Source organism: Rhyacophila brunnea, unplaced genomic scaffold (assembly GCF_057557595.1).
Source record: "Rhyacophila brunnea isolate RB1 unplaced genomic scaffold, BYU_Rbru_1.0 scaffold_17, whole genome shotgun sequence".
Lineage (NCBI taxonomy): Eukaryota > Metazoa > Arthropoda > Insecta > Trichoptera > Rhyacophilidae > Rhyacophila > Rhyacophila brunnea.
This window is the reverse complement of record NW_028232827.1, coordinates 13,200,988-13,228,675: the sequence shown is the minus strand read 5'-3', so window position 1 is coordinate 13,228,675 and position 27,688 is coordinate 13,200,988. Positions and strand designations below refer to the sequence as shown.

Here is a 27,688-nt window from a genome sequence, read left to right as displayed (position 1 = left end):
TTTATTACAATACACTTAATTATATATTGAATATTCATATCACAGTTATTTTAATATCTCTTTCGTCATGGTTTTCAAGGGTACCAATTCTTTTTCCTCCACTTCTAGTTTTTCACCATCTGAAAAAAAAAATGATAGTATCAATTATTTTCTTTTAGGTTCTTCTTCGGGATATTATTATGACTGATATCGGACAGGCTTCTCTGCGGATTGGCTCTACGGCTCTCGCATTTATGATACGCATTGCTTCTGAAAAATCCTGGTCATTCTCATCTGAGTAAAGTTCTGTCTCTCTTTCGACATGAACAATAAAATTAATACCAGAAGTTTTTTCTATATTACATTGAAAAATCCGGTGCCGACAAACCAAAGAGGTGTCATTATGACAAATATATATGAAATTAAATTCTTTTTAAATCAAGATAAGAAATGAAAATAAATAATAATAAAATATGAAACAAGCACAATAAAATTCAATTAAACCACTTTTTAATGCGAATTTCTTTTGTAGTACAAATAAAGTAAAATATTATATTTACTGTCTGTTTTTAAACCAATTTTTTTCAACAAAATCTTTTAATTCATAATTTTAATCATTCTTATAGCGGCAGAATGAAAATTATTGACATAGAAAGGCGAACAAAAAAGTCGTTAAGTATGTACTTAAAAATACCAGCGTAAAAGCTCGTGAGTAAAAATCACTTCATAGTGACAATTTCAGTTATAGATTCTTTCATAAATTAAAATACAAATAAATTTCTACGTCTCAAAGTTAATACTTCGTATAATTTGAAAAATAAACGATAATTAAATCTTTCCTGTTTTCGTTTATAATTATTATTCGCGTATTTTTTTAATAAATAAAATTACATAAGTACGCATTTATAATAATAATTTTTTTCCGTTCTTTTTCATTTTACCAAAAAATGGTACATGTAAATAAATATAATGATTGATCAAATAAAACATTTATTATAAAACACACATAAACCGTGTAAGTAAAATATCTAAAATATGTAGGTACATAAATATATAGCCTATAATACTCTTCACGGAAATGCAAACAATAAGTTAACAAAGTTTTATCGCAATCGGATGAACGGTATGGCAGTGCATACAATACGAACAAACAAACAAACAAACAAATATTAATTTTTATATATTAGATTAGGTAGATGTAATTAAAAAACTGTATGCTAAAATATTATATAATATACATTCATAATTTTTAAAAAACACTTCTGAGAAAATATATTATAACCAATAGAAAAAATCTTTTTGAAAAAAGTAAGACACCCGGCAGGAATCGAACCTGCATCTCTTGGGTTAACGCCCCAATCCGCGCATTATCCACTATGCTACGAGATGACATACTAATTACGACAAACTTTAACTATTGGCCTTTTAAAACCTGCTCATCAGCGCTCTTTCAAAATCAAGCTACTATTGGCAATCGGTTTTTCTTTATTAAATCAAAGTAGGTACCTACTACTTCAATTACTAAGCAACGTCACGAATTTCTCCAATATTTTATCATGTAACTTACTCGAATTTGGTAATAATTATTTATTAACTACTAGCTGAAGTACCCGGCTTCGCACAGGGTCGCTTCGTGGTTATATTTATCTTAGACATTTGAAAAATAATAAGGGGCAATTATTTTTTTAATATTAAAATATCTGTGTAATACAATATGGCAATATGAAAATAATTCTAATAGGAGTAAAGGTCAAACATAAGAACACTAAATTAAAATCGAATCCAAAATATGAATACGTTATTAATGTTATTAATATGTAGTAAAAAAAAATCAAAATTGGATGGAAAAAACAAACAACAAACTTTGTATTTTATATAATAATAATTTAGAAACCTTTGCAGGTGTGCGCACAACAACTGACAGAAGTTTCATTGCAATCGGATGAATGGTATAGGAGCGCATACGAATAGTAGAAGAAGATGATTTTCTAAATCAGAAATCTTTGTGGGCATGCGCATGACAACTCACCAAAGTTTCATTGCAATCGGATTAATGGTATAGGAACGCATACGAATAGAAGTAGAAGAAGATGGTTGTACTAATTCAAAAACCTTCGCGGGCGTGCGCACAACAACTGGTCAAAATTTCATCACAATCGGATAAATGGCATAAGAAAGCATACAAATAAAAGAAGAAAAAGATGATTGTACTAATTGGGAAACCTTTGCGGGCAAGGGCACAACACTTGATCAAAATGTCATTGCAATCGGATGAATGGTATAGAAACGCATAAGAATAGAAGTAGAAGATGATTTTCTAATTCAGAAATCTTTGTGGGCATGCGCACGACAACTCACCAAAGTTTCATTGCAATCGGATGAATGGTGTAGGTACGAATTCGAATAGAAGAAGAAGATGATAGTTTTACTAATTCAGAAACCTTTGCAGGCGTGCGCACGACAACTCACTAAAGTTTCATTGCAATCGGATGAATGGTATAGGAACGCATACGAATAGAAAAAGATGGTTGTACTAATTCAGAAACCTTCGCGGGCTTGCGCACAACAACTGGTCAAATTTTCATCGCAATTGGATGAATGGTATAAGAACGCATACGAATAGAAGAAGATAGAATGAAGAAGAAGAAGAAGATGATAGTTTTACTAATTCAAAAACCTTTGCAGGCGTGCGCACGACAACTCACCAAAGTTTCATTGCAATCGGATGAATGGTATAGGAACGCATACGAATAGAAAAAGATGGTTGTACTAATTCAGAAACCTTCGCGGGCTTGCGCACAACAACTGGTCAAATTTTCATCGCAATTGGATGAATGGTATAAGAACGCATACGAATAGAAGAAGATAGAATGAAGAAGAAGAAGAAGATGATGATTTTTCTAATTTAGAAACCTTCATGGATGTGCATACAACCACTTACCAAATTTTCATTGCAATCGGATGAATGGTATAGGAACCAAGGAAGAAGAAGAAGATACTTGTACTAATTCAAAAACCATTGCGGGTGTTACCACAATAACTGACGAAGGTTTCATCGCAATCGGATGAATGGTATAGGGACCATACGAATAAAAGAAAATAGAATGAAGAAGAAGAAGAAGAAGATGGTTGTACTAATTCAGAAACCTTCGCGGGTGTTGGCACAATTATTGACGAAAATTTTATTGCAATCGGATGAATGGAATAGGAACGCATACGAAAAGAATAATATAGAATAGAAGAAAAAGAAGAAGAAGAAGATGGTTGTACTAATTCAAAAACCATTGCGGGTGTTACCACAACAACTGACGAAGGTTTTATTGCAATCGGATGAATGGTATAGGGACCATACGAATAAAAGAAGATAAAATGAAGAAGAAGAAGAAGAAGATGGTTGTACTATTTTAAAAACCTTTGCGGGTGTTAACACAATAACTGACGAAGGTTTCATTGCAATCGGATGAACGGTATAGGAACCATACGAATAATAGAAGATAGAATGAAGAAAAAGAAGAAAATGATGATTTTTCTAATTCAGAAACCTTCATGAATGTGCATACAACCACTTACCAAAATTTCATTGCAATCGGATGAATGGTATAGGAACCATACGAATAAAAGAAAATAGAATGAAGAAGAAGAAGAAGATGATGATTTTTCTAATTCAGAAACCTTTATGGGTGTGCATACAACCACTTTCCGAAATTTCATTGCAATCGGATGAATGGTATAGGAACGCATACGGGACAGACACACAGACAAACAGACATTCATTTTTATATATTAGTATAGCCTATACTCTTCCCGCAAGTGCAAGCAATAAGTTTACAAAGTTTTATCGCAATCGGATGAACGGTATGGCTGCGCATTAAATACGAACAAACAAACACACAAACACACAAATATTAATTTTTATATATTAGATTTCTTTTATTGAATGAATGACATATATGTGACTACGTGGTCATATATTTTCCATACAACATCTCACAGGGCAGTGTGATATAGTCAATTGCATACGCACACATTTTCGGACACGCTCTACAGCCATATGAGTGAATATATGAATATTTTTTTTTCTAGATTGTCCTCATCCAAAGTTTTTTAATCCATTGTATAATATTTTTCTTTCAGTTAAAAATATCATAAAGTCGACCGACAAAATACCACATTTACAATCAATATAAAATTGTAGTAAGTGATATGACCATAATAAATAATTATTTTTGTAATAATTCCAATAAAAATAAATACCGTTAGAATCTTGCAGTAAGTATGAATTATTGAACGGTTGAATTTCTCCGGAGCCATATAATAAGAAGGCACAATTTCCCAAAATGTAGAAGGCTGCAGTTATAAAGAAAATTAATTTCCATTGTTCAATGTCAGTCTGAAAACATATATTTTTGGTTTAATTAGGAAATACAATACCAACATACTTTTCTTACTACTTATTCTTATTACAACGGCTGATGGATAGAATAATGATTATACTTGAGTAAACTTATATTATAAGCAAATAAACAGTTAGAATTAATATAAAAAAGCTATCGACTACTTTACTACAGTACAAAATTAGATAAGTATGTAATTCACAATGGACTGCAACAGTTAGATCTGCAATTTTATTTAAGTGCATATTTTAGTAGCCGTGTTTGGTGTACAATAAGTGTAATAAAAAGTTTAATAGAGCAACATCATAGCATTATTGAGCTATTAGCTATACCGTCAACTATTAGTCATCTATAAATTTTAGCTAGACAATCAATGATTTGAGTTTCCCCGTCTCCACCCGCCATTTATATGCAGCCGCGGTTTGTGCACGGCCGCCTTTCATGACGCTATAAACGTGTCAGAATGAAAAGATTTTAGTGCCACATTTCCTTGCCCCGAAGCGATGCTGCACGGGACTGATGTAGCAACCATGCACCTTCGTGTTTAAAGAAAGTGTTTTAGAAAATTGGCCTTTGTTGATATCAAGTCGGCGTGGCCAATCGGGCCCGTGTGTGCACGGACCCTGGCAAACAGCTCCGCTCGGTCGGATCCCATCAACGGGCCAATCAGTGATTCTCCGGTGAGTGTTATATTACAATCAACAAGTTGCAAAATTCCATCAGTTATTTATTAATTTGGCTCTATCGTCAATACGCCGTGACCACAGAACAGATTAATAAAATATATAATTCCGATAGGCTATACTGAATACACTACATTTTAAAGCAGGGGTTTGAATGTGCGAGCATCCTCTAAAAATTAGCCTCACATTATAGATGTGCAATCTTTAAATACACCAATATTGAATGAGCGTCGGTGCATAAAGCGAGAGCATTTTGTTAGAATGAAAGACAAGTGTATTTTTGATACGTGTTAAAGTGTATTATCTCATATTCATCCACACTCGAGATCGGTTGCCTGTTACTCCACATCCGTTAGGTATTTCAGTTACCATTATTTATGAGTTAACTGGCCGTAACATACTAAAGGCTTGTTTACATGTTATAATTGATACTCGCTTGTCGCACTGGTTACTAAGCTTCTTAAAACACTGAGTGGAGTTTACACGAGTTGACAAGTAACAGTCTTATTTTAGTATTAGTAGCATCGTAGTGGATTTAGTAGTTAGAAGTGGAGTATTTTTTTGCCATAATATGCTGGTTCAATTATATAGTAATTCGCCATTCACATTATTTTCCCATTCTTTAATAATTGTCATAACGATAAAATATAATATTATATACGAATTAAAGTAAAGGCTTATATTATTATTCTGTACCTAGATATAAATTATTACTCTGTCTGTAGTAAGTACGCTGACTCTTTTTTCAAAAAAATTTTGTTTTATAATAAAACATACGATATTATTTCAGAGTAATCACAAAGTTGAGTAAATGGTTCACACCTAATTTGCGTTAAATATATGACGTTACTCTAGGATTGTAAATTTCATATCGCTACCTGAAAGCAACAAGGGAATAATTAAAAAAATAACAGTTTAGAAATAATTGAACTGTTTGTGCTAACTATATGTTTATTTTGTTTTTTCTGCGGTATATAATATATGATAATGGTAACATGTTCTGTATACCATTATTGACAGTAAAGTATCTCAGTTATATTACTATTGCTTTGACAACTTAGAATTACGGGGACATTTTAGTATTATGCAACTGCAGCATTTTTATTACAACGTTTGTATTAGCTCGTATTCTTATTTATCGGGTGGTTGCTTGTCCGGTACAAATTTTTCAATCGATTTTTAACTAACTTTCCGACTAGCTAGACATTTGAAACTTTTAGAATATATCAGAACACGGTGCCAATGCATTTTTTTAATACTTTTAGCCATCTTTAAGTAGAATTGAATTCATTTTCAGTTAATTCTGTTTAGTATAAAAAGTTATTTCGGAAGAAATCCGTAATCCAATCCACTATTATTGGTTGCTAGGGGTCTGTGGTCCTAGCAACAAAATTATTATTATATACGTGCGTTAGTATGAAAATCAAAATGAATTTCAGTATTATTTCTATCAAATACAAATTTATTTGATCGTTGAAGCTAGCAAGTCAAGTTTATATGATTCAACAAAAAATTTAACAAAGTTATATTAAAAAGTTCTTTTTATCTTATAATTATTCCCTTTTAATAGGGTATTACACTTTTTTTTTAAATCTCAGTGACTCGTTATGTAGCTATAACTTTAGGCAATCAATTTTCATACTTATCTAAAAATTGGCCTTTTCGCTTTATCTAACTGTTCCTTTCAGGTATTAAACTATGCTTATCGATCGATATATAATCGATGTGAATCTTGACCTCCTCCTGATGAGGTGTTTACACTAACCTAACGTTTATAACAAATAATGGTTGTCATCTACCCACTAATTTAAACATATTAGGTTCATGGTCTAGATCCAAACACACGTATTGTGAATTTTATTTGTCACACGTTTAGTCGAGTTAGCCAACTGCTTAGGAGTGGATACTCCACCACTCATCCATCGCAGGAGCATTGTATTTACAAATATACGTTCTACAATAATTAATTAAATGTATTATATGGACTTACCGGATCTTGTAGAATATATCCCGAAAGAATTGGAGCTAAGAAGCAAACACTACTTGCAGCTGTATTTGCAAAACTGACCAAGACTCCAGCAAAGTTTGGTGATAAATCAATATGATTTAGCTTGAATTGCAATACATAAATTGATCAATTATTATTGAAAATCACATTATTTAAAAATTGTTTTTTTACACATTTCATTATTAAATAATAACATAATTATTTTTTTTTCTTTCTGTATCAGTGGCGAAGGATGAAGGTAGGCTGTTAAGATTCGTTATAAATTGTAAAACTATGTCACTGTCAGTCATACATATTTATTTTCATTGAACTAAAACTACAATAATTATTTGCAGATAGTGTTGGTTAAATTTTTAAATTCAATTAATCCCTACGTAAATTAAGCCATAATAGATAATAGTCAAAAATAATCATCTATCTACAAAATATCTAACATGATGCCATTAAATCATACATAATTTTAGATATTTTTCAGGTTGAAGAATGATTTTTATCTATTATGGTTTGATTAAGGCAGTGCCTAATGCATTTTAAAAAATGAAACTAACACCATCTGTAAAAATATATACCTACTTACTGTTAATTCAACTTAAATAAAAAAGTATGACTGGAAAGGTGTGCACTATTTTGTCGGATCACCCATAGTACCTAAACTATTATGGTTTGGTTGAGGCAAGGTTTAATTGATTTTTGAAAACTAGCCAGCATCATCTGCATGCTGTGTTCTTATTTCAATTAAAACAAATGATTATCACTGACAAAATATAAAGTGCACTATTTATGTCGGATGTTAACAGATTACCTCCACCTCTCGCAATTTAATAGTTACCACCGCCACCAACAATTATTGTAGATAACCGCCTTGTTTATGGAATTACTCCGATTGATATCCTTGATATTTTGGAGCAATAAAAATAACGGAAACGTGTTACCATATTGTTAACTATTTAGAATAGCTGTAATGGTTTATGAAATTATAGTAATATAAATTGAATAGTAGAAGCAATACTGGTGTCAGATACGTGAATACTTTGTACGAAATAGTTCCAAGTATCTACCAGCAGGTATAATATAACGCAACACTAAGCTCCAAAATCATGCAAAATTGTTATTATCTATTCTATGCGTGTAGTGTCAAATACCACGTTTAACGGCAGTTCCATATTATTATGTTGTATTCATTAGACACGTTTGTAACATATTGGCGTTATGTAATGGTGTTATTGAGTGTTATAAATAGTGTTACGTAGTTGGAATAGAGTATTATTTAGGTAGTATTACTACGTATATAATAATATGTGCATATTATTGTCTCACCAAAAATCCAACAGCGCTTATTCCATCGAGGCTAATGATTAAAACAATAACAGCTACTGATAATATAATGTTGGATGTTGGAATGAACGGAAGAATTAGTAAGAAAAGACCGGGTCCCCAAGTACCTAGAGAACAGTAAAATAATCATTTATTTATATTTTATTTCAATTTTTTACTTATTTTATTATCTAGGTTAAGTATAATATTTATTACACTCACCTAATGTATTCATAAGTTTACGCACTCCTGTTATAGTTAAATGTCCTCTGTTTACTAGATAATCAGCAACTACACTTGTTATTTGGATTATAAACCAAGTTATTGCATATGGTAACGCTGCAATTAAACCAATCTGAAATGAGATGATAATAATAGTTTAGTTTACTAAAAAACAAACTGGAAGAAATACAATGACTAACTCAAAATCTTTATTCAATAATTATTGATCTTACTAATTCTTAATCGTATCAATGGGCCAGTGATCAAAAGTGAATAAATATAATCGCAAATTGATAATTAAACTTCCCTGCTACCCCACTACAGCTGTTATATACTTATTATTAATTAGATAATCATAATATTGAAGATTTGTCATTATTATGTCATCAAACTCAAAATGTTCATTTCAACCTCATCTTGTAGATGATGTCTTCAAGGGTCCTATAAACTACATTTACAATTGATTGAACTTTCATCAGAAGATAATATTGTTAAGTATTTATCTGACACTAAGAAAGATTTCTTTTATTTTGTTAACTGTCAATTCATGGTGAAACTGCATTGTATTTTATTTGTAATTGCGTTTTATTAAATAAAAACAACAATACTAAGAAAGATCTTTAGAATAATATTTCTAATGTAGGCGGCTCTCGTGGTGCAGTGGGTAAGGGGGTGGCCTTTCACCCGGGAGTTCTGGGTTCGATTCCCGGTCATGACAAAAACATTTATGTGTTTTTCTCAAAGCCTGGGTGTTTGTGATTGTTCAAAATTACTAACAACCACCTTGTACGAAAAAGCAAGGATATGGTTATTAATAATTCAAAAAAAAAAAAAATATTTCTAATGTAAATGTCATTATTTTTGATTGAATATAATAGTAATAACAACAAACATTCACTTCGTGTTCGTTGCGATCGATCTTGTATATCGTTGTTTTATTGGTTGCTATGGTTTCCTAAAAACATCACTTCACTGGGTGCAAAAATGCATTTTTCAAAGTTGATTGTCAATCCTAACTGTCGTAGGTGCTCAAAAGCCATAGGTGGGACGAGTGTTCCTTGTCGCTGTCCGAGCCAATTAGCATATCGTCGACTTACAGAAAATAAAAGTCCAATCCTCGGAGAACCTCATTGATGTGTCTCTGGCAGCTGAGCCGCTTTCCTTTACCCAAAAGTCATGCGAGTGAATTCAAATACTGGTTATTACTATTTTCTCAATGTCATCGTTTTCCATTGGTATTTGGTGGTATGCCTTTTTTAAGTCGATGGTGGAGAAAATCAAACTCCGAAATCCTGGATATGCGGAATAGAATACCTATCTGGCTTGGTCTTATTATTTAAGACCTGTTAGTCCCTACATGCTCGCCACATTCCTTCCACTTTTTAGCAAATGGAGAGGACTGGCCCACGGGCTTTTTGACGGTCGGCATATCCCTTGCTGCACCGTGGTTTCAAAGTCTGCTTTTGCAGCACGAAGTTTGTCAAGCGTCAGTCTGTGAAGGTGGGTTGAAACGGAAGCACCGAATGTTTCTATATGATGAGTCATCTTATGCAGATGTTGAGTAACTCGCCTCCCATCGGACAGATCGCAATATTCCTACAAGAGCTTGAAAATTTCCGGTGACCTCAAGGATTTAATCGTTGGGGACTGATTGGTACTAATGTAGGCTTTCATCGTAACCGTTGTCAGTTTATCAATTAACCGTCTGCCTTTTAAATTCACTAATATTCCTTTTATAACGGCACCTATTATCGGTTTTTTGCTGATGCAACGGTGAATGTCCTCTAAAAAACTCATCGTAGTCCAAGGTCAAGCTTGATCACCCTTGCTCTGTAAACTTGGATGGCCATACCGTTTGCCGCTGCGCGCTGTAATGCCGATCTAGATCGTCGACGCTCCTCCAGTGTGGGTGGAATGACAAACACATCGGCCCCAGTATTAATTAAATACCACCGATCCGAGGTCTTAACTATTACTGTGAGGTAGCTTGTTGAAATGGCTCTGTCGTGCACCACTGGTAACTATTCTAATCACTATTTTTTGTCGGTGTTTGGCCATGGCTGGGTAAGCGGTAGGACGACTGGCACCGGCTGGGAGAACGCTGGTGTCGGCTGGGAGTCTGATATCCAGGTGAGCTACTATGGTCAACGGAGCAACATCTTCTTCATCATCCGTTTCAATCTGTCCAACCTATCTTCGTAAGGTCTGCCTACAGTCTTTGGCTCGCGTAGCTTAGCCCGCTGTCATACTGAGCAAACTTTCGTCTAGGTGAGGACTTCACGTACGCGGTCGGCTAGGGCAGCCATCTTTTTGATGGGTTCTCCACCGTTGGTTCTCAGGACCACTTTTACATTTTCCGGGAGCTTTTGCAACCACAAACTTTCTTGGTGATCGCCTGCGACAGTCTACATCTGACGTAACAGTTCGGATAGTTTTTAGTTACCCAACTCCATCTGCGTGATCTTCCGTAATTGGGATTGCTCCGAATTGATGCCTTTTTTTAAAACCACCTCGTACGTTTGCTAGTCGCATTGTGCCAACAGTGTATAAAATTAGGTGGTTTCGTTCGTGACAATCATAAATTACGCCTCAATGCACGTGAACAATATTTTCGCATTATTGGGCCAGAAAAGTGGAATTTTTAGTGATACCGCGCTCACTTCTGGCTTGGTAGGATTGGCCATTTTATTTTTCTTTTGTTAACCGTAAGTCGTTCTGTAGTGTAAGTATTCACTACATTCGATAGTCTGTACGTCGTTTCTTATTACTCTACTCACGACAAAGTCACCAGTTTAAATAGTTCTAATGTTAATTTCTTTATTATCGATTGTATATTATAATAGTAATAACAATAATAATTGACTTCATGTTCGTTACGATCGATCTTGTAAATCATTGTTTCATTGGTTGCTATGGTTACGTACTCTTCTATTTTCCTCCTGTCGCCGGTGTTGCCATCTTTGCCGCCACAATTCCAATTGAAATATTGAAAATGCAATAATGTATTAAACATAATATAAATACGCCTTTAGCAACACGCGCGAAATAATTTATATTTTTTTAAATTAGTAAGTACATAATATTAAATTATGTAGGTATTAGTTAGATTTTTACTACACATACACACATTTTAATTGAATTTTATTGAGTGCGCGCTTTATATATTCTTGCTTTCCCTTTTAAACCCATGTTTAATTTTTATTCATTATGGTGTATGATGGATATCGATTTGTTTATAATCTTACATTTTGGAGGTTAAGTCCAAGTGCCATTTTGAGGAATGTAGGAGTTTCCATAATCATGATTGTAAATCCCCAAACTGCTCCGGTTTGAGTCGCAATGAGAACCCAAACTGATGCACTGGTTGCCATCGCCCTCCAGGGAGTTTTTAATTTCTAAAAAAAATGTATTATTTCGTCTCAATAATAAAAACAAAACAATGAAGACATTTTCACATATCTCTGTTCGTGATTTATTTGAATCATTATTTAAATATTTATTTAAAAACTGATAAATTCATATATTATTATATTTATTAGGGAAAAATTATGCACCTGTCAAATACATGAACTATTACTAAGTTGATTTACCTGTACTTTTATTCTAAATGTCATGTTCTGAACTTTTTGAATTATTAATTCGTAATGTGCTCTATATGTCTTTTTAAATAAATAAATAAATACAATGGAGATAGAACATTAATATAATAATGCTCTCTTATTTAAATAAAACTAAAGAAGACTTACTAACCATTTTTAAAATATCTTCATTTCCAAGAGAAGTTTGTATAAAATTTCTTTCTTCGGGTGTTATAGTCTTATGATGAGCAGGGCTCTCTGCACCAAATACGGTCCAAAGAAATCCGCAGAATATAGAACATCCGCCGAAAAAGTAAAATACCCAAGGCCATCCAAGAAAACTGGTTGCTATGAATGCAGTTAACGGCATAGTTGTGACTGTTGAAACATATACTCCTGTAAAATTTAAATGTAAAATTACAGATGTATTACAGGTGTAACAATTGCGACATTTTATTATATAGGTACGTGATGTTCGGTTAAATTACAAATCATTTATATGAAATTATTTCGCTCTACACGGGCTTAGAGCACTAAAACCGTGTAAACAATTCTTTAGCTATCAATAAATTTTATTAAATTATTTTTTATCATTGTAATTTTATTATTATATTATTATCAATAAAATTTTATGAATTGTTAATTTATTAATTAATTAAATTAACTTTATTAAATTATTTCATTAATTTCATTCATTCATTAATTTTATTCAAAATTGTTTTTTATTCAGTCCTGAATATACATAAAGTTTAAGAATAAAAAATACTTTGTTATAAAAAACACAATTTTGAAACACATCACAAACATAATTATTATCGAGTGGGGCTCGAACTCACATCTACTTCAAATTCCACCAAATAATTCCAGTAAATAACATTACTAACTTAATCGTAACGGTTGACGCTATTCGAAATTGATTGTCGGCATTCTTGTTATTATAAATAATGAAATTCTTAATCTCTATATATATAAAAATCTCGTGTCACGGTGTTTGTGGTCGCACTCTTCCGAAATGGCTAGACCGATTTTTATGATTTTTTTATGTATAGTCTTTAGTTATGAGAATAGGTCAACGAGTATATTTCATACCGCTAGGTGATTAGGGTATCTCTATCTCGAATTTTTTTTGTATTTTTTTTTTATTATTTGGCATCAAAAAATACTTATAACCCCAAATTTTCACCCTCCTACCCCCACCCTCCCATTTTTTAATCGCGATTTTATTATTTTTGTATTGAACAAATTTAACCGTCGTTCATATTTCAAACAGAACGAAATTATTTATGTTGTTGCATGACAGATGGTGCTACGTCCGAGAAGAATTCAAGAGAAGCGTCGCGTCATTTTGACATTTCATTCGGCATATCACAACGCAGCGCGTGCAAAATTTTGTACGATTTATTTTAATTTATCTATTTTTGTGTGTGTGCATTACAGTGCACAATGCCAGCAAGATGCAAGAGGGGCCATTTGGGCCCTCGAACGAATAAAGCAACAAACATGCAAAATAGTAGAGCAGGAAGAACAGACGAAAAAATCCAACAAGATAACAAAAACGTGCGTGTGAGCATGTCGCAATTGGGTGCATCTCAATCACAAGACGCACGAGCTGAACGAAATCAACAACGACAATTGGAACAAAGCCAAGCGCGCCGGTTCGTAGTTAACACACGCAGAGCACTGACAACGCCAACAAGTACATCGAGCATTTACATCCGCTTCGTTCCTTCGTCTCGCATTCGAGTACAAGCCAGATATTGAATATTCCGCTCATCCGAAAGTGCTGATTGGTGCTATGGACAAAGAATGTCTCCATTGTCATGCGCTCAAATTCAAACATAGTCAGCCGGGATGTGTTGCGCATCAAGAAAAGTGCAACTACCAGAAATTGAGATACCACCATAACCATTGAACGGCTTGCTTATCGGCACGGTTCCAGATTCAAACCTGTTCCTGAAGTCCATTCGCACATTCAATTCATACTTCCAAATGACTTCGTTCGGAGCAACAGACATAGTTCACAATACTGCGGCAAATGGTCAACAATTCCATTCTACGTTCAAAATCAAAGGCCATGTATACCACAAAGTAGGCTCATTGTTGCCAATGCCAAACGAATCACATAAATTTTTACAAATCTACTTCATGGGCGGTGAAGACATCAATCGTGTGGATGCACGTTGCGGCTACAATTACCTTAATTCGCCTAATGCCAGGCGCATCATCGGCAAACTAGACGCTCTATTGAATGAGCACAATAAATTATTGAAATTCTTCAAAGCACACATGCACGAATTGCAAAGTGATAATCACGCTATTGTCATCAATCCTGATAAAACACCAGCTGGAGAGCACGTGCGTCGATTCAATGCACCTGTTGTTGACGACATTGCTGGAATCATGGTTGGCGACCGCAAATCGACGCGAGAAATCGTGATTCGAAGAAAAAACAATAATCTGGAGTTCATCGCTGACACACACCGTTCTTCGGAAGGGACAAGACGGATATTGCATAAACATTAAACAACGAGATCCTGCCACAGGCAATTCATTCATTATGAACATCATTACTCATTTTGAATTGAGAAAATGAATGGTTTGTGTTTTTTTTATTTTTATCGGCGGTCATCGTCTACAGCGCTCCATTCCTCTTTCTGCCATAGATCCCATCTCCACACACTTACGATACATTCGTTATTTTTTATTTAACAACCAAAATATTCACTAGAAATAATTTATATGGCAGAACAACGTTTGCCGGGGCAGCTAGTATTTTTATATTTTTCTAATAATATGTACGTTTCTGAGGTTTTCCAAAATTATAATTTATCTCGTAAATTTTAAGTTATAAAACCTTTATGAGAAAACACGATCTTAATCGCCAAACGGCTATAACACACCCTTCTTTATATGAGTGATGAGCAACCATTTTTTCACAAGAACCAAATAAATACTTTTTTTTTGAATTATTATCAAAACCGACTATTTTATAAAACAATAAAAATTTATTTACCCCGAAATATATTATTAAAATAAGATGCTTTCTGAGTCGCGGAAACTTATCTCGGGACTACATTGCAATGTCATTCAAGTGACTGATTTAGATGATAAAATTAAAAACAATATAATATTAATGTATATTATTACCTGAGTATACAAAATTACCAAACCGATTTCGTTCTGATATCGGTACCCAATTTCCGATCAGAGTGTGAATACATGAGAATGTGAAAGTTTGCGAAAGACCTTGGAGAAATCTGTTGGTGCAGATTCCCATCCAGCCTAACTGCGAAAAAGAAGAAGATAATAATAAATTAATACACAATATTTAAAACAATAAGTATGTACTATGATAATATGATGTGAATATCATAATTATTTATTATATACTAGCCGAAGTACCCGGCTTCGCACAGGGTCACTTCGCGGATACATTTATCTTAGATATTTAAAAAATAATAATGAGTGATTATTTTTTTATATTAAAATATCTGTGCAATACAATATGCCAATATGAAAATAATTCTAATAAGAGTAAAGGTCAAACAAAAGAACACTAAATAAAAATCGAATCCAAAATATGCAAACGTCATTAATGGTATTAATATGTAGTAAAAAAAATCAAAATTAGTTGGAACAAACAAACAACAAACTTTGTATTTTATATAATATCAATTTAGAAACCTTTGCGGGTGTGCGCACAACAACTTACCGAAGTTTCATTGCAATAAGATGAATGGGTAGAGGAACGCATATGAATAGAAGAAGAAAGAGAAGAAGATGGTTTTTCTAATTCAGAAACCTTCGCGGGCGTGCGCACAACAACTTACTGAAGTTTCATTGCAATCGGATGAATGGCATAGGCACGCACAGTAGCGCACCCAGGGGGGGGGGGCAGGGGGCCTTGGCCCCCCCCAAAATATGAAAATCATCAGAATGATTTTACATATTGAAATCGAAAGCCAATAAACTATACCTTGGGCTTAGACAAACAACACGGCAAAAAATGATTTGTAATTCTCCAGTACCCTTTTTAGTAATATTTCTTAGATTTTAATTTCTAATACAAAAATTTCGAAACACTAATGTCAGGTTTTTTTAGAAACCCGTTCCCTAATGAAATTCTCGGTGTCCACCCGAATTCCGGAGTGGTATAGGTCATGGCTGGGGAGGGTTGACAGGTCTAGCCTGGGGGCCCGGGCTGTGGGGGGCCCGGCGTGTCGGGTTGACCAGATAAGTGAGATAAGCACATATCATAAATTAGCTTTAATAGTAAAAAAAGTCGCCTGCGGCACTATTATACTTCATGACTATCAACATTTTAATTTATATAAATGTCCAATATATTTTCTGATTATTATGTGTCGACAGCTCCATTATTAAAGTATATGACGTACTGAAAATCGCCAATAATTCACTGTATAAGTACCCTCAATTTGAACTAAAACACAATTCGAAAAACTTTAATGTAGTGTTTCCCACTGCCTTTAATCTAAGCGGTGGATAGGGGGCCCGTCAAATACCCTAGCCCAGTGGTCGGCAAACTCATTAGTCAATAGAGCCAAATATCAACAGTACAACGATTGAGATTTCTTTTGAGAGCCAAATTTCTTAAACTTAAATTATATACGTAGGTAGTTTAGTTAAAGTCCTAATTAAATTATAGGTAGGTACACTGAATAAAACTGAATATCATACGTAATAATGATCTTATTTATTAATAAAAATTAAATTGTAAGTAAGGTATCCATACAATTGAATCATGACAATGACTGACAATTTCAATGTGAATAATGGCCTTGCATCTCCTTGTAAAGTTTGGGTAAGTCAGGTTCGTATGTTGTTGATTTAATTTTAAGCACGATTCCAGGTTCTCATCAATAAATCGATTTCTCAATTTACTCTTGATTTCCTCTCTTGGAAATCTTTTTACTAACCACAAAACTTGCAATATTAACATTGTTGAAAGATTTTATTCAGTACCTTATTAAATACAGAACTTTATTTTTCTTGACTCTTCTCCTCAGCTGCTTTCTTCTTTGCATCATCGACAGAATATTTAGCGCAAAATTACTAGTTTTTAGTTGTAGTATCTCTCTAAATTTGAATGCGTCAATTTTTCCCGACACATAAATACAGGTCGGGAAGCCATTTAAGTTTTGAATAAACGCGAAGTCTCGGTCTACTCAACATTACATTTACGGTTATCCTCTTCCATTGTCTTTGCTTCTTCTTTGTAGTCATGTCAAATATGACAGAGAGCATCTGTGGCAGAGTCGCACTCAAAGGGCCAAAGAGCCGCAGTTTGCCGACCACTGCCCTAGCCTGAGGGCCCGTTTCAGGATGTGGGGGCCATGGTGTAGGTACACCGAGTGCAATAGACAAAATACCGATAAACGAGATATAAGGCTGTGTTGTATTGAGTAGGTTGTGTATAATTTAAAGGCAATAATACTTTTTTTGTCCATTTTCAATTAATATGTTGGATATACTGGTGAATACTAAAGATAGATTAGATAAACTTAACCAAAGTGGAATTTATCTATTAAGTTGTGACTCTTGTGATGCCAAATATGTTGGACAAACGGGACGATCCTTTAATACTACGATCAAAGAACATTTAGCCTGTGCCAAAAATGGTAAAGAATCTTCAGCTTTTGGAAATCATTTAAGTTTAATAATCACTCTTTTAATATCAGTAAAAATTTTAAAATCCTGCATTTGAATGAGAAATCTATAAAATTGGATAAACAGGAAATCCTAGAAATTAATAGGTATAAATTTTTGCCAAATTCTAATTTGTTAAATGATCAATTATATTTTGTGTCTTCTCCATTATTGTACCATATTTAATATTTGGGATTGTCATAACATAGCTTTATATATTGTACATCACTTATTATTTTTATTGAATTCTGACTCATATTTTGGTTGTATTTGTTTTTTATTTTATCTCACTTCAATTGATAATTTTATTTTATTTTTTATATAAAAAAAAAAATTTATTGCTAATTTTGACTAATTAGAATTATTTGTTGATATTAATTTTATTGTAAGTGTAGATTGTTTCATATTTTGTGGTTTGTTAATATTTAAAATAATTTGTTTAATGCCTCTGACGTAGTATGAAATATTAATGTCCAACCTCATTAGTTTTAAATTAGTCTGTTATTGGGAAGGTACTCGTATTATTGGACGGAAAATTATTATGTACCTATTGTTATATTATTTCTATCGCTTTGAATTTTGTTTGATAAATATTGTTTTAAAATAAAAAAAAATGTATTCAGTTGAAAATGTCCCACTGAGGCGGACGAAACCGGTCCTAATATATTAATTAAAAGTGGAATAAGTACTATAAAAAATTGCGTTTTATTAAATAAAAACAACAATAATATGTTGGAACCTAAATATTAAAATACCAAAAATCTGCAACATTCTGCGAAAAGAACGACTACACTACACTACGGTGGTGGTGTAAATCAAAAGAACATTTTTTTCGGTGGAATTCGGAATAAATATTGTATTGTTGTTTTAATTTAATAAAACGTAATTTTTTTTTAGTACTTATTCCACTTTTATTAAATAGATTAGGACCGGTTTCGTCCGCTTCAGAGGGACATTTTCAACTAGTTGAAAATGTCCCTATGTATATCGCCATGTATTGTGAAAATATGTAAAAATATTTATATGAAGAAGAAAAAGAGCCTATGGGACTAATTTACATTCTCCTTCTTGGCCCCCCCCCAATAATAATTCCTGGGTGCGCCACTGGGCACGCATACGTAAAGAAGAAAAAGAAGATGGTTGTACTAATTCAGAAACCTTTGCGGGCATGCGCACAACAACCGATCAAAATTTAATCGCAATCAGATGAATGGTATAAGAACACATACGAATAGAAGAAAAATAAGAAGAAGGTTGTACTAATTCAGAAACCTTTGCGGGTGTTGGCACAACAACTGACGAAAGTTTCATTGCAATTGGATGAATGGTGTAGGAACCATACGAATAAAAGAAGATAGAATGAAGAATAAAAAGAAGAAGATGGTTTTTCTAATTCAGAAACCTTTGCGGGCGTGCGCACAACAACTTACTGAAGTTTCATTGCAATCGGATGAATGGCATAGGCACGCATACGTAAAAAAGAAAAAGAAGATGGTTGTACTAATCCAGAAACCTTTGCGGGCATGCGCACAACAACTGATCAAAATTTCATCGCAATCAGATGAATGGTATAAGAACACATACAAATAGAAGAAAAATAAGAAGAAGGTTTTACTAATTCAGAAACCTTCGCGGGTGTTGGCACAACAACTGACGAAAGTTTCATTATAATTGGATGAATGGTATAGGAACCATACGAATAAAAGAAGATGGAATGAAGAAGAAGAAGATGGTTATACTAATTCAAAAACCTTTGCGGGTGTTCCAATTGCAATTGGATGAATGGTGTAGGAACCATACGAATAAAAGAAGATATAATGAAGAATAAAAAGAAGAAGATGGTTTTTCTAATTTAGAAACCTTTGCGGGTGTGCACACAACAACTCACCAAAGTTTCATCGCAATCGGATGAATGTTATAGGAACGCATTCGGGACAGACAGACAGACATTCATTTTATATATAAGATATAGCCTATACGTAAGCCTGATAGAGAAGCCTTACGTTACCTTCACGTAAGTGCAAGCAATAAGTTGACAAAGTTTTATCGCAATCGGATGAACGGTATGGCAGCGCATACAATACGAACAAACAAATATTAATTTGTATATATTAAATTTGTCTTGGTCTGTAACGCATGTGTGAAAAAATAATATATATAATATTATGTAAATATGTATGAAAGAGGAAGAAAAAGTATATTAAATCAACAAAGTGGTGCGCCGCTTAGATAAAAATAATTACAAGATAAAAAGAACTTTTTATATACCACGTTTTTAAATTTTCTGTTGAATCATATAAACTTGACAATTCTATGTATTAATAAATACTGAATAAATTATAGAATACTGAATTTTCATTTTGACATTTCATATTGATTTCCATAGTACGCACGTATATATTAATAAGTTAGTTGCTAGGACTGACACACAAGAAAAAATTAGTTTTGGACAAACAAGAATACGAGCTATTGAAAACGTGGTAATTGGTGTGTTTTGCAAGAAATTTAGGGATAATTATAAAATGAATAGAGTGCTATAACCCAGAGTTTCCTAAACTTTACCTGCGATGGAACACTTCACTAATCCTTAAATTTTAACTCTTGTTTATTTTGTAGGGTAGGTAAATAATACATATTATACCAATATTTTTTTTTAAAAACGAGAAAAGGCAATATACATTTATTTAGTCATAGTTTTTAAACGTAAAACATACAAATACAAGTGAATGTAGGTTTTTTGTCGCAGCCATTGCAGTATATAAAATCACTCTAGCTTTTCACGGAACACCTATTCACGCTCCACGGAATAACAGTGTTCCGCGGAACATAGTTTGAGAAACCCTGCGTGTAACCTACCGTAACCTTAGTCAACATACACAATCAATATAAAAATAAAAACATTATGGATGACGAAGAACCATTAGCCAAGCGTCGCCGCTTGACAAATGAACGAGTTCAACGATGGAATGCTCGGTAAAGTCAGGAGACTCTACAAAGACCGATGCAGCTGCTCACAAACAAATAATTGAGTCCGAAACACCAGCGGGTCTATTCTATATACAAGGCTGCTTTCGGTCCGCTACGGCAGCTAAGTAGGGTAGGAAAGTATTGAATTATTAACACTTATTGTAACAATTACATAATTTTTACAATAAGTTCTATGTTTTAACAGCACCTCTCGTGGCTTCGATAAATTTTAAACCGAGAAAGACAATTTTGACAGTTCAGATGGTTTACTTATTATAATTGTTACAATAAGTGTTAATAAGTCGATACTTTCCTACCCTATTTAGCTGCCGTAGCGGACCGAAAGCAGGTTTGTGGATAGAATAGACCCGTAGAACATAAACAGTTAGACAGAACATACACGTAAACGCATTACAGAGAGGGAGACAGGGGAAAACGTATGAGAATGCTAACGTTATTGTGATATAGCTACTAATATTTGCTAGTTTTACAATAATTTTATCACCAGTCAATTTATTAGTTGGAATTATCCGAATATTTGTTTTTTAAAAGATTTGCAAGACAGATAAGGTACATAAATGATTTTTCATAATAGGTAGGTACTATATACGTGTGTTTAGTAGGTATTATCAATAATTGATACCACCATTTTTTATGAGCGAAAGGAAGAGAGTGACAAGTCTTAAAAATCGTAAAATGAATTAAATACCCCTATTAAACGTTATAGAAAATATCATGGCATACACAAATTAGAGAAAAGATGAGTCAAATCAGGTTACTTGTAAATTGTACGTAAAACATTTCACCTTAGCACAGTTTGCCATGAGCTTTCTTATTGGAAAGAGATGACCGTATATAGTCTCAAATTTTATTAGATTCAATATGAACATTAATTCAATTTTCATAGCTGATTTTGGCAAAATTCATGAATTCAAGAAGGAAAACCTAACATCACCTAACCTAACATATAATACAGCATATCGGCTATCATAAAAAAATGTTTGCTACTGAATTCCTGTAAAATGTAAACTGACAAGAACAGTGTTTTATTTAGACATGAATTTTATGTCAGTACTATAATACGACACCCAAAAAGGTTGCACGGTCTTTAATATACTGCTATATTTCCGATACAACATTTCACGGTGAAGTGTGATACGGCGAACTGCATACGTACAAGTTTCTGGACACGGTCAAATCAACGCCTCCGAATTACCAAATTACGTAAAGAAGCATCCGATTTTTTTAGATTCAGTAATATTGTTTTCCTTTATAATATTGTTGTTTTATAATATTAATACAGTACCCTCTGTAAAGTACAACATTATTATTGATCCATACTTCATAGTGCTTAGTAAACTGTCTTTAAAATGACTGCAAGTATTTATCAGACAATTTTATACCTAAGTTTATATTATTAAATATAATGTGTTTTTTTGTAATTAAACCATGAACGTTTCTAGAATTCTTCCATTAATAATCAATAAAATTACTATTGTTGTGATTTAGATGTCATATTATTTTTACCTTGTGTGAAGAATATGGTGTCAGAATGCTAAGTGTTCCAGTTGCGAACATGATAAAAGAGACAATCCTTTTCGCGCCTATCTTTTGTACCAACAAACTTCCTGCTATTTGAAATGGAATATCACCCCACACAGATGCACTAAGGATTATTCCTTTAGTCTGCGAGTCCCAGTCGAATGTCTGAAAAAAAGAATATTTGTGTAATGTAATTATTTCTATCTTCGTCATTAATCGTGCACCAGAGAACACAAAATTAATGGGAACTGACTTACCCTATCGGGTGTTGTATAACATAGTACAGATCTCAAGTGTTGAAAAATATGTGATTATCTGAAACACGTGTTATAGAATAATATGTAATATAACATTTTAAATAGTAACATAATATGTCTCTGCGTATTAAATATTTTTGGGCCGTCGACTCGCTTTGTGATTCTTTGTTTTATGGCCTAAACTCTAAAGCGCTTTTCGCTATAATAATATAATATTCCTATTAAAAACGAACCATCTCTGATATGATTGACTCTAACCTCAATTGAACTGTTCTGTGTAGTTAGACTAACAAGATATTATTTATTATATTCGCCTCTTCAAAATAACTAGTAATATATTATTTATAAACACAGTCATAATATGTCACTTCTTATTTATTATAATTTCATTTTCGCATTATAATGTTGAATGAAACACTACCTTTATACCTGGTTTACACGTGCATGGATTTACCCCTGACAGTACGTATTATCACGGCCGGGGGCGGCTCTTCCTTAGGGTACCTAGGGGACAGACCTCGGTCCCCTCATCATTCTATAGTCAATATTCAATTGAATATTCATGTTATACGTTCCTACCATAATACATTGATTTTGTATAAATTAATTAAGTATATATTTTATTTGTACTGTTTGCCCATCCTTGGTTCTTGTTTCTTGGCCCATCCCTAATGCTCTATGTGAGTTTTGGCTCTACCAACATAGTACCATACAACGATACTTCTGGGGTTCAAGTTCCGTGGCCCATTTAAAATCAAAGCAATGTTTATATTATGAGATGCTATATACGATTGCCAGTTATGATTCTCAAAATTCATAAGGAAGCTGAACAATGCGTACGTCTGTAGGCCGCTTTGCACGTGCTATGCACATTTTATCCACATGTACCGATGCTGGACCGGGGACACTGTAGTAAATACCTGGTCTTGCATAAGTGTGAGTAAGTAAAACTGGGCGTATTATTATTATAATATATTATAAAGTTATCTTGTCGGTCGGCTGTAAATTCATATCTCATGACCCACCGGTTTAGTTTATTAGTTAGTTTGCCAGTAAGTGATCAAATATGTTATCTATCTCCCTAAGTTTTAAAATATATTTGTTAATACATACTATAATAATTTATAATATCTTGAATGATAATAACAAAGGGTAGGTGTGTGCTATTTCAGTTAATTAAATCAATATTAAATTTTGTATTACCTAAATATTAATTATTGTAATGTACTAGTTGTGGATAGTTGAATTTCACGTTAGTAAAATAATTTTGATAAATAATATTAGGTATTATGATGAACGAGGTGGTTCATTTATTGAAATATAAGTTCAGTACATTGACATTTGAAGACAAACTAGAAGTGAAACGATTAGGACCTCACCAACTAGTTTTAGTTACACCACAGATTTAGTTATTGTGTGTGAACTAATCAAAACAAAAAAAGCATTAACCTCCGAGCAGTTTACCAAAAAACATGGTTGACGGCTAGTGTATCTTTGAAAAGACTATTTCGTTTTTCTTGTAGCAATAAGATTCTTTCGAACGCAGGAGGCATATGAAGATGAAGTAATAGCTACAAAAAATATGTTTTTTACGGTTTGATTAATATTGGTTAGGTACGTACTTATTAGATATTTCACGCCATCTGACCCCACTTACGAAAAGATGCTAGAGCCGCTACTGATCACGGCCATAACAAAAAAAAACGTGTAAACATGTATTATCGTGCAAATTGCAAGATTGCATCATGAATCAAAAAAAATCAAAAGCATCTGAATTTTCACGTGATGATTGGACCGTGCAATATCTGTGGCTGCGCAGTAGAATAATAGTAGCGAACCTGCCGGTAAAAAAAACAAACTACACCGCGCAGAGACTCATTTTGAGGTTAACCGATTTTCACGACCTGTCAAATAATACCATACAATGATGAAATCGCGTCTCGCTTACTCCTGAAGAATAAAATTGGTGAGACACACACACAACAGTTATATCACGATAGTTTAAAATACACACTATTGGTACAAGTAAATAGATGCAGGTATACAGGCGCTATTATTTGTCTTGTGCATTTTTCTGTAATTGTGTGTTATGATTACATTATTACTGTAGCGGTTAGTTTCCTAAATATGAATGAATATCTTACTTGTATTGCATCGCCGTGGATTTCTTTATCAGTCATGGCCAAAATGACGACGTTTAGGCATGAAGAAGCTGCACATCCACAGACAATAGAGAAAAATAGGATCCCAATCTGCACATGCCTAACGCCATATCCATAATCTGAAACCAAAACTGTAACAATAATTAACGAATACATGTCGATTGCTAAAATTGCTAAAAGGTAAGAGGAGTTAACCCACACAAATCAAATATTATAGGAGGCACAAATACGTTTTTGTTATAGTAAAATATAAAATAGGCACGGTGATTATTAATTTAGTATTTTATTTTCCTAATCTGATATAAATTATTGAGGTTATTAAAGAAAAACTAATAAAAATGATGGTTAAGTCTTTTTTCATACTTCTCTTCCAGCTTTTTAAAAATATGCAAGGTAAATTTAGATAATAATTTAGAATATTTTGCAGCTGACATCGTTTGGACAAAATGTCTATTTAGTCGTGTAAAATAGCGCCTGTACACGTGCATGGATTTACTTGCACTAATAGTGTGTATTTTAAACAATCGCGATAATAACTGTCTCCAATCTCATTCTTCAAGAGTAAGCGAGACGCGATATTGTCATTGTGTGGTTCTATTTGACAGGTCGTGAAAATCGGTTAACCTCGAAATATGTAGTTCGTTTTTTACCGGCGGGTTCACCACTACTCGTTCTACTGCGCTGGCGCAGATATCGCACAGTCCAATTGTCGCGTGAAAATTCAGAAGCTTCTGATTTTTTAAAATCCATGCATGCAATCTTGTAATTTACACGTGTTTACACGTGCATTTTTTTGTTATGGCCACGATCATAATATTATGTAGTGTCAGGAGTAAATACATGTACGTGTAAACGGGGTGTAATGTTATTGTGCATTTTTTTTTTTTTTTGAAAATCTGAGGGTTAATTTTTGTTTTCCTTTCTACAGTCAATGTGACAAATAATAATTATGAATTCTAAGTACTTATACCTTTGTTCTTACATATTTGTGGATGCAATTAGATTCAAACATGTCATAATTGCTTTGCATAAAAATATTGCATTACATTGCATGAAGAATTGTGTATAAATTTTCGTTATTGAAATCATAACAGATTTTTTCAAAATGTTTTGACCTAACTTATTCTTTTTAAAACACTAAAAAAAATAAACCTAAAACATGTAAATATTTTGAATATAAATAATATTAAGGCTCTACCTCAGTTGAGGCATGGTCTAAAAAGATCGTGGCTAGGCGATGCGCGGATTGTGCAAACGACACGTGCCAAACGAAATATAATTTGTAATATAAATCCAACATGCGTCCATTTAATGTTCTGTTTATTGTTCTGTTAGTAACAATAATAATAAATTCATTGACATGTTTTCTTTTTCAAATAAATGGGTAACGTTTTTTAGTCATCTTTACACGATTTAAGAATTAATATCCCCGTCGCCATCACGAAACAAATTGACGTGTTCACAGCTCGACGTTCACTCTCCGTTTGCCAGCGAGTCCAAAATTTCGTCACAACTAATAGTTGAAAATTATTTTCCGTTTCACTGAAGTACATTTCAAAATAATACCTCATTTAAAATACATTAAATATAGTTATGTAAAATTTACTAAGTATAGTTACCTAATGTATTTTATTTTGAAATCAATTTACTCAACAAGCTCGTCCGTTGACCTTTTCAACTGTCAACGACTCAGTTAATAATAATTACGTATTAAACACACATAACATAAAAACACCTTAGGAGGTTAAAAAGTAGAAAAACTATGTTATTATTTTTATGCGCACATTTCAATGTGTAAGTGATGGAGAAAACCCTACTCGAAAAAATCTTTGAAAAAAATATGACGAACACGTATCCACTGGATTCGGGCCAATGTGCTTTGGCAATAATTGTGTCACTCGGCATAATCATGACCAAATCAGCTGGTCTTTATATTATTGTATGTCTGGTGTTCTTTATATATTTCATTAAGTATGTCAATTTACGTGGCTGGGACACGTATTCCGGATGCCGCCGAAGAGTACGGCACTTCGTACCCTTGTAGCACAGCCTCAAGGGTTCCGTCGCCGTGGCCAGCCCTCCCTCACCCTGCAGCGGGGCTACAAAAGCGACCTACGTGTTGCAGGTCTGACATGGCGGGAGGCGCAGGAGTTGGCGATGGACAGAGGGAAGTGGCGCAAACTTGTGCTTGCCCTATGCCCCAATGTTGGGACGTGACAGGGCGGAAGAAGAAGATGATGTCAATCAGCTTTTGTGGTTTGAATCAAGGCACCGATAATAGATAATTATTACCTTGATTGCTAGCCGACGTCAGGATCTCCCAAATTTTAGTTTCAACGTTATTGCACTTGCTAATAATTTAATTAGGTAAGTAATGCTGTGCAATAAGAAATGTTACATTCTCAAATCTTGTAAGTCATTCGTTGAATAACAAATACGTATTAGTTCATAAACCGTGCATTTTGCAGTTGTCCAGTTGTTCTGGTGTACAGATAGTGGTACCAGAGTAAGGCATATGGATACTCACAATTTTTTGGGATATGTAATTCTGCGTCGCCACTTTTTATGAAATCATTTCCAATACAGTTGTCTGCCATCGTTCACATACAGCGTTTTCACGACCCACTAGGTCTTAATTCATTTGAAACTGAATAAATACCATTCCATATTTATTATTTAGTTAAACTCAGGTAGCACGAGACGCATGTCAGATAAGATAAAACTACAATATTATTATTATATGTCACAATGTTATTTTTGTCGTTGAACAGTAGCAAAAAAATACTTCTTCATCTTCTTTTCTTAGATCAGACAAGTCCAACGTGTCAATCTCGGATTAGATTTAAAATGTAATTTTGAAAAGTAAACATTCACCATTCCTATTTTTATTTAATTAATCAGGTTGCGTGAAAGTT

At 33.4% G+C, this 27,688-nt stretch overlaps 1 long non-coding RNA gene across 2 annotated transcripts; it reads right to left on the bottom strand.

The window, feature by feature from the left end:
* Positions 1-39: 39 nt before the first annotated feature.
* On the bottom strand, positions 40-27,415 carry LOC147073707 (uncharacterized). 2 transcript variants are annotated; one of them, XR_015070396.1, is made up of 11 exons: positions 27,301-27,415; positions 24,756-24,904; positions 22,340-22,519; positions 15,326-15,464; positions 12,351-12,574; positions 11,846-11,995; positions 8,601-8,733; positions 8,382-8,506; positions 7,047-7,166; positions 4,234-4,369; positions 40-119 (listed from the first exon to the last, which is right to left on the bottom strand). It is a non-coding gene; the product is annotated as an uncharacterized LOC147073707 (long non-coding RNA). The 2 variants fall into 2 exon arrangements; XR_015070395.1 differs by having other exon boundaries at positions 24,756-24,892.
* Positions 27,416-27,688: the final 273 nt, after the last annotated feature.